The following is a 13,120-nucleotide window of genomic DNA, read 5'->3' as shown; positions in this document are numbered from 1 at the left end:
CTCCCCGTGCCCCCCACGCACCCCCCCCACTCCGCATACACTTTCCAACTCTCACCGTCCACATTCCTGATGATGACACCCAATATCCCCCCTCATCCCTGTGACCATTCCCTCAGCTTCATCAGCACCGCAGACAGAGTCCCAGGCAAGAGTTGGTCTCAGTATAGACTAGATTCTGGAAAGGGCTTTCACCAAACTGGACTGACTACAGTCCAAAAACCCTCAAAACCACAGGATCACATCCCCAGACTGGCTGGAACATTGCCCACACTGCAGCCACCAGATTGACAGGAGCTATGCTCCTGAGTTGGCAGGAGCACATTCTTACCTTACCTAGATTTCCTCCACTTCACTGTTTTCATGGTTTTATCAGTTAATTGGAAAAGCAAAATTGTGGTATTAACAAGATGCAAATGCATGCAGTTGCCCATCTCACCATCTGTCAGTGAGAGTTGACCTGAAGGCAGAGTATTTAATCACGGAAGTTTATATTGTTGGTGAGAACTGGATCTTTTTGATCTCTCACTTGATTAACTTCATCAACTCTTCGTTCTTCTCACCATGTCAGGCACTGGTAAAACCTGCCCTAAGTGACCCCTTGCCAACAGTTCTGCCTTTGGTTGCACAATTACCACTGCCAGAAACCCCAGTACACAGTAATTTCCACCCCATCCTAGGTACAAGTTTGACAAAATATTGTTACCCAGTGATATCTGTGTACCTTTACAATCCGGCTTAGGTTTTAGTTTTGGAAATCCTAAAAGTTGTTATCCAAGTTCACTCAGTAGTTCGTGGGCATCTCTAAAATACCAGAGAATATCAAGGCATCTCTTTCAGAAGTAAATTGAAGGTATGCTCAACTAAATCCCACCAGGGAGTAGAAATAGACCTTCCTTGTTTACTCAAATACATCAACAGCATCAGAGCATAGACACATAAAATTACAAAGATCCTTAGTAAGTTGCTTGAAACAATTACCATTTTCTCATTATCATAAATCACTGGATGCAAATTTCTTTTCACAAATCAAATGTAGACATTCTCTACTGTTCTTTGAGGTGTTAGACATGAAAGGGTTAATGCTGAGGTGTCCATTGAACAACACCCAGTATGATGGTGTCGCACAGACTTGAGTGGGAGAACAGCTTGGGATCCCAAAAGAGTTTGACTCAGCACCTGCGTCTCCCTCATGTCTATCATTCCAGTGTAACATGAACCTGATTCACTATATCTTGTTTAAGGCAAGACCCTCTTGTCGCCAGCATACCAAATAGTTTTCCTCTAGCTTGAGACCAGATCAACTCTTTTGATCCCAACCCAAAAGGCAGATATAGTAGCAGCAAATTGACCTTCTGGTGATCAATCGCCTTGATAGCTCATACAATATGATGAACAACAGTGAGGATTTGCCTAAAAATCAATGGTTTATTAATTGCGAAAATATGTGATTGGAATTGGACTGCAACTCAAAAGACACTGTGAGTACATCTCCATTAACACCCTGACATTACACACTGCTCCATTATACATCCTGGATTGAAGGGCCTGATTCCGTGCTGAATTCCTCTGTGACCCTATATATCCTAATGAATGCACACTGCTCCAATGTGTGTCCCAATATTGCACACTGCTTTGTTGAGCATCCTGGGATTGCACAGTGCTCCATTGTACACACTCTAATTACACACTGCTCCATTATATATCCCAAGATTGCGTACTGTTCAGTTACATGTTTTTGGATTATACACAGCACCATTAACACCGTGGGATTGCATGGTCCAAAAATGTAAACTAATGATGGTCGTGGGTAGAATTTTATGGGGGTCTGAGCAATGGGGATTATGGTACAATATGTGGCACAATCAGGCAATAAGTGTGGCATAGTCCATCTCGATGTTGGGAGCAACTTATGTCACATTTTATACTTTTCACAAGCCACCTGCTGAGATTCTATCTATGTGATGGGAGTTGCAAATTGACAGTGATTATTGCTTGTTAAATGCCTTGTTAACAGCCATTTCATCTCAGTTATATTCAGCTTTCCATTCACAAAACACACCAAACAAGCTCAAAGTCAGGAAAACTCAACAAGGAAGCCAAAGCAAGTACCCGGCAGATTCAGCTCACTACTTGCTCCAAGTGCCCTCCACATTAGAAACTAGGCATCAGCATCTCAGGGCAGGCTCCATGGTCACCAGCCATTGGGTACCCCACATCCACAGACATTGGCATCCTTCATGTGCCAGCCAGATAGCGGTGAGTTGGAAAATGACAGTAATTATTGCTTGTTGAATGCCTCCATTTCAGTCCAACTTGTCTCATTGATATTCAGTTTCCTATTGTACCAAATGTGCCAAATAAGCCAGACATCGAGGATTCTCAACATGCAAGTCAGAGTGGGTACCAGGCAACTTCAGCTTGCCCACTTGATTCAAAGAACCTCCATGATAGATGCTGGGCACCAACATCTCAGGGCACATGCTACAGGCACTGGCCTCATGCACCCCCTGACAACAGACATACTTCTGATTGACTTAAATGCTGCACTTGGAGCTGCTCCAGCAACTATTGTTGTAATACTGCAGCTAGGACACTACGCTCAGGGACATGCACCCAGCTCCTGGGCTGAACAAAGCTGCATCTCCAAACTCTTCACTTCATCTAATGGATCTCACTCTCTGTGAGCCTACCCAGACCTCAAAGCATCCCTGCCTTGCATTACTTGCCCTTTTGCACTTTCCCTCCTTCAGTTATAAATTCCAGGCTCATGTTACTGCTATATTGCCCTGTTGTTTGGTGCTGGCAGAAAGCCAGGAAGCTTGTCATGATTGTCAGTGGGCTTCAGTCAAGTTATGGGAGATAAGCCGTTGCTCAGGAGATCTCAGCACAGTAAATTGAAGGAAGCCTCCAATATCAGTCCAGAACTTGCTTGGCACGATCAGATCCTCTCCACACAAGGAGTGAAAAGCTGTATGGTCACCATACTGCCAGAGGTTTTGGAGGCTTTGGAGACGGTACAGAAATGGTTTGCCAGAAGGGTGCCAGAGAGGGTTTTAGCTATGAGGAGACATTGGACAAACTTGGCTTGTTTTCATTTGAACATCAGAAGTCAAGGGGCGACCTGATACAAGTTTACAAAATTATGAAAGACATGGATAGAATGGACAGTCTGAGTCTTTTTCCCCAGAGTAGAAATGTCATTTATTGGGAGACATAGGTTTAAGGTAAAAGGGGGAAAGTTTAAAGGAGATATGAGAGGTGAGTTCTTTGCACAGAGGGTTGTAAGTGCCTAGAATGTGCTACCAGCGGAGTGGTAGAAGCAGCTATAATAGCAATGTTATAATAGCAATGTTTTTTGGGAACAGAGTGATATAGACTGCACAGAAGCAAAAAGGAATTTGATTTAGAAATGCATCATGTGTTGGCCCAGTCTTGGTGGGCTAAAGGGTCTGTTCTTGTGCTGTACTGTTCTTTGTTCACACCACTTGTCCTGACTCTTTCTGCCCAATTGTGGACTGTTTTCCTCCTGCAATGAGAGAGAGGTGGGTACAAAGGGAGATGGAAGTGGCTGGCATAGCTGTTACTGTTAGTACGGGTGGCGGGTATCCCTGAGAGTGAGTAGGTAGCACAGAAGGATTGTGGGGTTAGTAGTGTCAGGTGTTGAGAAGGTCAATAGCAAGTGAGAGAAGCTGTTGCAGGCAATAGTGAGAGATAGTGTCTGAAGAATCAGAGAGAATGTGGTGGCACTTAACCTGGTGTAGTACAGAAGGTCATTGACCTTCCTCTCACAGTACTTGGCATTCCTCCAAATATCTGAGACTGTTTTAATCTGGATGGTAACTTTGAACCATCTGGTGTTGTGAACTCTACTGCTACATCCTGCGTCGCCACCATCCCTTGGAGCAGGACCTCCAGCAAGCTACCAGCAGAGTGAGGCACCAATTTCCCCATCTGCCACATCTGGGACAAATGTCAGGGACCAAGCAGGACAGCTCCGCACTGACAGTGTTTGTCTGGGTGCACCACAGGCTTTCAAATTCGACGCGGGTGCAAGGTCTTTTGGCAAGTATTCAGTGAGTGACAAGTCATCCCAGGAATGACGCATGGTAAGATGGAGCAGAAATCAGACATCAGCAAAGTCATAGGGAGCAATAGATAAATAAAGGGGCCAATTTGAAAAGATACAGTAAGAGAACTCATTAGATCTCACAGCAACAAACACTCCAAGAAATTCAGTATAGCTCAGACTTAGATTAAAAAAAAGGAAGATGCAGCCCTATGTGACCACTGGGTGATGGTTGTGACAAAATGAAACATTTGATTAGCAAAAGGAATCTGCTATCCTCACCTGGTCTGACACACAACAATGTGGCTTACTCTTAAAAACCCTCTGGGTAATAAATGCTACACCTTCAAATCGTAAGACCATAAAAAGTAAGAGCAGATTCAATAACATCATGGCTGATCTGATAATCCTCATGTCCACATCCCTGCCTTTTCTCCATGACCTTTAATTTCCTTATACTGATTAAAAATCTGTCTATCCAGCCTTGACAGCCCCCCATGCTAAAGAATTCCACAGATTCACAACCCTCAGAGAGGAGTTAATCCTCCTCATTTCCAGTCAGATCTAACTCAGAAAGTGAGTTTGGGCCTTTTAAGTGCAGGGTGAAAAATAACAAAAAGAGGTTGCATTAACCTATATTCCCTGAAGTTTAGAAGATTAGGGGATGGTCTATTTGAGGTAATTAAGGCGATTAAAATTGGAAAGGAATGATAGAGAGAAACTCTCACCTCCGCTGGGGAAGTCTGAAACGTGGGGACATAAGCTTAAAATCAGAGCTCAGTCGCTCAGAGATGATGTCAAGATGCATTTCCTTCATAAAAATGGTATTAGAAATTTTGAACATTCTCTGCAGACGGTTGGGTCTAAAATAGAACCACTCAAGGTTAAAGCTTTAATTTCCAATAACAATCAATATTTAGCACCCTACCGTGAATAACAGCCTTCACTGAACAAACCAGGAGTCAGACCTGATCAGTCACACTTCTATTTCAAACCATTTCTTTCCCCACTTCCTCATGAATAAATTTATGGCAAGTTTATGCATTAAAAGGAAAATACAGCAAAACTATTCATGCAGCCCCTCGAGCCTGTTCTGTTATTCAATTAGATTTGAATCAGGCTGTTCTATATCTCAACTCTATCCACCTCGGTTCATGGAATATGAAGTGGGAAAATGTGAGGTTATCTACTTCGGTAGGAACAACAGAAAAGCAGAGTATTTACTAAAGGAAAAGCAAAATGCTGCCAATGCTGGCAACCTGAAATAAAATTAGAAAGTGCTGGAGAAACTTAGCAGGTTTGGCAGTTTCTATGAAGAGAGAGAAAGAGTTAATGCTTGAAGTTTCTCTGGTACTCTAATAATCATTAGAGCAGAGTTTTATCAATATTGACTCATTGTCAACTTTCGCAAGTTTCTATCCACAAGACCTAATGAGTCTTTTCACACTATCTTCCCAAACTAACCTCATTCCCTATGGACCATGCCCTCATGGTGGCCTGTTTGTTGTATTCTCACACTCTTGATAGAAGGCACCATCTTTAAAGCCCAGCCATACACCTGATCAAGTGTTGCTAGCCAGGGGCTGCCCTGAATGGGTTTGCTTTCTCCTGGGCATGTTGGATAGAGGATAATTGCACCTGCTTTCCTGAAGGGGACCTGGATGTCTTACTGAAATGGAGGCTCTGTGTGGTTGTTGAACATGGAGTGTGCCCTGAGCTGTTGGTGACTTGTGGAGGTCCAGAGAAACAAGTGGTAAGCAAAAGTAACCGTGTTACTGCTCTGACTGACTTGTTGGGAATTGTTCCAGTCTAGTTTCTACCCTGCAGGTGGGCGAATTAGGAATTGGTATATCAATGAGGCAGGGTATCATAATTATGAGGATGTTATTGCATATTAATACATATAAATAGACCTCTTGCTTCTCACTAATGAGAATCTTGTCTAGCCTTTCAATATTTAGTTGGAAAACGGGACTTATTACCTGGTAAGAAACACAATTCATCCAACTTTCTGGTTTGTCTCCACATTGTTGAAGGTGAATGGCAGGTGTCTTTTCGCTAGGGTGGGGTATTTCAAGACTGGGGGCATACATTTAAGGTGAGAGGGGAAAGATTTAAAAAGGTCATGAGAGATAACATTTTTTTTACGCAGGGTGTGGTTTGAGTGTGGAATGAACTTCCAGGGGAAGTGATAGATACACATACAGTTACAACATTTAAAAGACATTTGGATAAGTACATGAATAAGAAATATTTGGAGGGATATGGGCCAAGCACAGGCAGGTGGGGCTAGTTTAGTTTGGGATTATGGTTGGCATGGACCGAACAATCTGTTTCCGTGCTGTATGACTCTATGACTCTGTGACTCTATGTAGATTGGGGAACCAGACTAAAAAAGATGGCACAGAAAGTTAGTTCATACCTTGTACCCAGGATAATTTCTTAAAGAAATATCTTTTAGAGATAACCAGGAAGTAAACTACCCCAAACTTTGTAATGAACAATGAGCCAGGATTAATTAATAATCTCATGGTAATTGAGTCTCTAGGCAACAATGATCATAATATGGTAGAATTTCACAATTTATTTGAAGGTGGGAAGTGCAGTTTTAAAACTAATGTTTTAAACCTAAGTAAAGTTAAGTAACATAACACAAAGGTTGAACTCACTAACATGAACTGGGAAACCACGTTACAAATTAGCACAGTAGAGATGCGATTGAAGACATTTAAAGAGATATTTAATAACTCAGCAAAGACTTTTCTCAGTGGAAAAGTTCCATGAGAAGGATGGTAAAAATAGAAGTTAAGGATAGTATCAAATTGAAAGAAACACTGTACAAAGGACAAATCCAACCTGGCTGATTACCACCCTATCAGTTTATTATTGATCAATGGCAAACTGTTGGATAAGGTCAACAGCAATGTTATCAAGCAGGACTTGCAAGGAATAACCTGCTCTCTGATGATTAGACCTCATTACAGCCTGGGTCTAAAAATGGACAAAACAGCTGAACTCCCGAGGTGAGATGAGAATTACTTTCCTACACATCAAAACCACATTTGACTGAGTGTGGCATCAAGGCGCCCTAGCAAAACTGAACTGTCTGGGAATTAGGTGAAGAACTCTCTGCTGGTTGGAGTTATACCTGGCACATAGGAAAATTGTTTTGGAGGTCCATCATCTCAGCTCCAGGAGAACTCTGCAAGGGTCCTCAGGGTAGTGCCCTCGATCCAACCATCTTCAGTTGATTCATCAATGACCTTCCCTCCATCTAAACATTAGTAGTGGGGATATTCCCTGATGATTGCACAGTGTTCAGCATCATTCACAAGACTTCATTATACTGTAACAGTCTGGTCCATGTACAACAAGATCTGGACACCATCCAGGCTTGGGCTAACAAGTGGCAAGTAACATTCTTGCCACTCAAGTATCAGGCAATGACCACCTGCAACAACAGAGAATCTAACCATTGTCTCTTGATGTTCAAACATTTCAACCTCATCTACGACATGCGCAACAGTAATTCATCAAAACTCCTCCATCAGCAGCTTTTAAACATCTTCTACCATCAAGAAGGACAACAGCAGCTCATGTATGGGAAAACCACAACCTGCATGTTTCCACGTTAGCTAAGAAATTAAGCTATGAACAGGAAGTAGAGAATCTACAAAAGGACATAGTTGTGTGAGTGGGAAAGAAATTGGCAAAGCATAATGTGAAACATGTGAGCTTGTTCACTTTGGCAGGAAAAATAGAAAAGCAGCATACCATTTAAATGGAGAAAAATTTCAGAGCTGAGAGGTACAGAGACTTGGGTGTCCTGGTATATGAATAACAAGAGAATGTTTTGCAGATACAGCAAATGATTATGAAGGATAATGGGAGTTCTTGTCATTCACTGAGAAGGACATGGAAAGTAAGAGTAGGGAAGTTTTACTGCAAATGGAAAAGGCCTTGGTGAGACTATGTCGGGAGTACTGTGTACAATTTTGGTCTCCTTATTTGAAAAAGGCCATGCAGTAATTGCATTAGAAGCAAATTAGAGAAGGTTCATTTGGCTCACTCCTGGGAATGAAAGGCTTATCTTATGAAGACAAGTTGAACAGGATTGCCTTCACCCATTGAAGTTTAGCAGAATGAGAGATGACCTTGTTGAAACAAGTAAGACATTGAAGCAACTTGACAGACTGCATTCCTGGAGGATGTTTCCTTTTATAGGAGAGACTAGAACTAGGAGACACTGGGTCTCACTTCTAAGACAGAGATAAGGAAAATTTCTTCTCTCAGGGGGTTGTTAGTCTGTGGAATTCTCCATCCTAGAAAACAGTGGAAACAGAATGACTGAATTTATTCAAGACTAAATTAGATAGGTTGTCCATAGATAAGGAAGTCAAGGGATATGAGTGGAGCAGAAAGGAAGATGATGTTGAGATCACAGTGGAAGAGCCATGATCCAATTGAATTTCAAGGGCCAAATAGCCTACTCCAATGTTGCCTTGAGGGAGAGGAATGATTGAACTACAGGTTGCTTCTGAGAAGTCTTTTTGTTCATTTTTTCATGGGTTGTGAGCATCTCTGGCAAGGCCAGCATTTGTTACCCACTTGTAGTTGCTTTTGAGAAAGTAATAGTAAGCTGTCTTCTTGAACAACAGAAATCTATGTGTCCAGCTACACCCATAGTACTGTTAGGAAAGCAATATTGTGATTTTGGTTGAGTGACACTGGAGGGACAGCTACAGGTCAGGTTGATGTGTAGCTTAGAGGAGAGCATGCAGTTGAGATGGTGATTCTATGCATCTGTTAACTATGGTGTTCTAGATGGTAGATGTTGTGGGTGTAGAAGGTGCTGCCAAAGGAGCATTGATGAGGTATTGAAGTGTATCTTGTAAATGTTAAGCATTCCTGTTAGTTGACGGTGGAGGGAGTGAAAGTCTAAGGGAGTGGATTGGGTGCTACCAAGCTGGCTGAATGGTGTCAAGCTTCTTAAGTGTTATTGTGCTGCATTCCATCACAATCCTGACTTGTGCCTTGTAAATGGTGGGCAGGTTTTCAGGAGTCAGGAAGTAAATCCATCACCACAGAATTCCCAGCCTCTCACTTGTTCCTATAACATCAGTATCTACATACTATTCCAGTCAGACTTCCAATCAATGGTAAACTCTACGATGTTGATGCTGGAGGATTAAGTGATGGTAATGCCATTGAACATCAAAGGGAGACACAGAGTCTGTCTTGTTGGAGGTGATCATTATATGACCCTTTTGAAGCATGATATATTACTTGCTATTTTATCAGGCCAAACATGAATGCCTTGCTGCATGTTGGCATGGAGTGCTACAGTTTCTGAAAAATTGTGACTGGTACTGAACACAGTGCAATTATAGTGAATATCCTCACTCCTGGCCTTATGATTTAAGGACAATTATTGATGAAGCAATTAAAAATGGCTGGATCCCGAGCATTGCCTGAGGAATCCCTGCAGCGGTCTCCTGGGGCTGAGATAATTGACTTCCAAATCCACAACTGTCCCACTTTGTGACACACATGACTCCAACCAGTGGAGAATCTTCTCCCCAATTTCCATTGATTTCAATTTAGCTTCTGTTGGGAATTCATTTTTCTTTTATCCATGTTTACGCCAGAGCTGAATCTAAAATATAATCATGGATGAACCTTAACTATATATAGAGTAAATAAGGCTAGAGAGATCTCCTCAGCCACTGTTTACCTTGTAAAACAGGAAGGATATTGTTTGGTAGCTATTAATTTACTTCTGCTCAGTATAATACCGGAAGTCTTCCTCCATTTTACAGCTGTGACAGTTTGCAGCCAATGTATATGACCCCCAGTGCCTGAAGGGTTAAAGCGTGCAGCTACCTTTGTGGTGTATTGATTTTCATTCCAATATCATGTAAGATACTTGATAAGATGCTGAATAAACGTTATGCCAGTTTATTCATAATCCTGCAAAAGGCAGAGGTTACTAGCATAGCAATTTATTCATGTTAATCTGAAACTTATTTCACTCAATATCAGTAACTAATTGAATAATTATGTTTTTTCCCGTATTCACACAATCTCACAGATGGCAATCAATATTTTATATATTATTAGGGCCACTTTATTTCTGTTCATTGAGGCTTCAGATTAGTATTTGCTGTGATATTACAGACCATGTCAAATTGAATTATTCACACCTTCACTGTAGTACTGTTGAAGTTAAATAGGTTTTTGTACAAAGTGTATTAGTCAGGTTGAATTATTTCAATTTTTCCAGACAGGATTATGCAATATCTACATGCTTTATCAGCTACTAATACCGGATTACTCTGCGAAAAGCATATATACAGTAAACCGATCATCTCAGATTGACTACTGAGAAATAAGTATAATATAATTTATAATGAAAAATATTAAGTGGTGGGATAGATTCAGAGCTGAATATATATGATTCTTATCTTTTTAGATACAAGGTTAATCTTTCCCTTGGCTTTGTTTTCCATTTGCTTTCGCAATACTTGTCAGACAAGAATGCTAGCCTACCATTTTCATCTCCAGGATAATGTAGTCCGATTATTAAAACCAATACCCACAAAGAACTAAAATAAGGGCAAAATGCTGCCAATGCTGGAGACCTAAGATAAAAACAGGAAGTGTGGAGATACTCAACAGATCAGGCAGCATCTCTGGAGAGAGTAAATAGAGAAGGAAAAGTAAGAAAAGAGTAAGAGTATATAAAATTAGAGATTTTTATAATCTCACAGAACAACTCACTACCTGAAGGAATGAGACTTCATGGTTTCAGTTTTATCCTTTCTAAGCTGGAGAGGTTGATTGACATCGTAACAACATTAATCACATCGTTAATAGGTTGCTTAGTCTCTTAATTGCCAGTCTTAACTTTCTGTGGTGAGTTTAAGAGAAAATTAATGTGAAAATCCAATATGCATTTACAAGTGATGGGGAGGTTAATTTATGCAAAGCAGATCATTGGCTGTTGCAGAACTGAAGATTTGCGATTCATTTCATATCTCTTATTTCGGGAATGTTTATTACTTAAAATTATATCAGGAATTTTCTGACTGACTTACACATTTAAATTCTATTATTTTTCCAGCAAAAGGCTGTCCATTGAGTTAACTCAATTTCTATCTAACAGCTTGTTCTAAATGTAGTATAAATAACACCGGGGGTCAGTTAGTTCATTTGGCTGGTTTGCAATGCAGAGTAGCAATAACAGTGTGGATTCAATTGCCACACAGGCTGATGTTAATATGAAGAACTCTCTGTCTCAACCTCTCCTCGTGCCTGAAGTATAGTGACCTCAGGTTAAACTACCATCTCACTGTCTCTCTAATAAGAGATTAGTCCTATGGCCTAGTAGGACTTTGGTGACTTTGCCTCATAAATAACAACTGAAAAGAACATATTACATTTTCTGGAGATTTCATGTTTACACTAACTTCTTCAATAAATGTTTAATTCATTGGTCAATTTGTTTTGTTGTTTTAAAGATGAGTGATACTTTTATTCAGAAATAAGTGCATTTTCAGACATATTGTGAAGATGTTAGCACATGTTATTGGATTAGTAAACTGAAAGTTCACATCCCACCACCTCAGTTTTAAAATTCTAACCCTTGGTTTCAAATCCCACCATCGCTTTACCACCCCCATCCCACTAATGCCCTACAACCTATAACCCTTGTAGTCTTCTGTGAACCCACAATTTTCTTTGTTCTTCTATTGATGCCTATGTCTTTAACTGCCTCTGTAATTTCCTCCCTAAACCTTTCCCTCCCTCTCCTCCTTTAGTAGGCTCCTTAAAACTCATCTCTTTAAACAAGCCTGTGGTTATCTGTTCCCTACCATATGGTTCATTGTCCGTTATTTCCTAACAGTCTTTTGGAGCACCCTGGAATGTCTATAATTTTAAAGGAGCTTTAGAAAATGCAATTTGTTGTTGACTGTATATTCTGCACAACATCACCCTTTGTTCCATTGAAGTTGTTTGGATTTCTTGCTGGCAAGAAATTAAATATAAACATTCAGTTTTGCTCATTGCACTTGAGACACTTATTTCATTGGGTCATGAAAATATCAAATCAAGAAACAATTTCCTCAACCGCACCTTTATTCTTCAATATAGAAATCCAACAATTGTGAAGCAAGTGCATTCTTGTATAATTCCAGGACATATATCAACTAGAATTGATGAGACAACCCTTATTAGATAAGACTTCATATTCCTTAATTTTATTGATGACTGCCTTAGTCAGTGAAAGTCTTCTTCATAAATAACAGCTCAAAGACACCTTGCTGCTCTTCTTTATCGAACATGAACAGATTTAGGATTCATTTTATAAATATAACTTTTACTGCTATTGATTTGATGATATATTTTGAAATTATTTCCATTAGTTTAGCACTTAAAGCAAAAGATTTATCAAAAATATGAAGATGGTAGTCCTTTAAAAGCATTGATTAGATATTAAACATTTTGCAGGGAGACTTGTGAATGAATCTTTATTTTCAATGAAATGATCAGAATATCTTTGTCAGGCAAGCTTATTAAGGAATAGAATTATCCAACTTCCATTGTTGAAAGGTAAATGATCATATTATCAGTTATAACTGTTGTAAAATATGAACAAAACTATGAGGTTCGGAAGGTGTTCATGTAAGTTTTCAATCATAAGAAATTAAACGTGATTAAATCTAATATCAAAATTGCAATTCAACTGCATGAAATATAAAAAGTATGTCTTGTCTCTTCGATACCCATTTGTATTTATTAATGCAAGGGATATCAATGAAATGCCTTTCAGCATTGGCATTCCATCTCGGCATTAAGCATTCACAGATCATGTACAGAGCAGATTAGTTTCAAGGTCAAACCCTCAAAGCTTCACTCCAGTTTTTATTTACATAAAACAGCAAGTCACTGCACTTCTGCAGTAATTCATTATAAAGGAGTGTGTTCAAATGTTTCTAAGAAGCATGCTGAGGGACTAAATAAACACCTTTTTTTTTGGAACCAGTATCCAAA

This window comes from Rhincodon typus, chromosome 2 (genome assembly GCF_021869965.1).
Source record: "Rhincodon typus isolate 14 chromosome 2, sRhiTyp1.1, whole genome shotgun sequence".
Lineage (NCBI taxonomy): Eukaryota > Metazoa > Chordata > Chondrichthyes > Orectolobiformes > Rhincodontidae > Rhincodon > Rhincodon typus.
Note: the sequence above shows the minus strand (reverse complement) of the source record.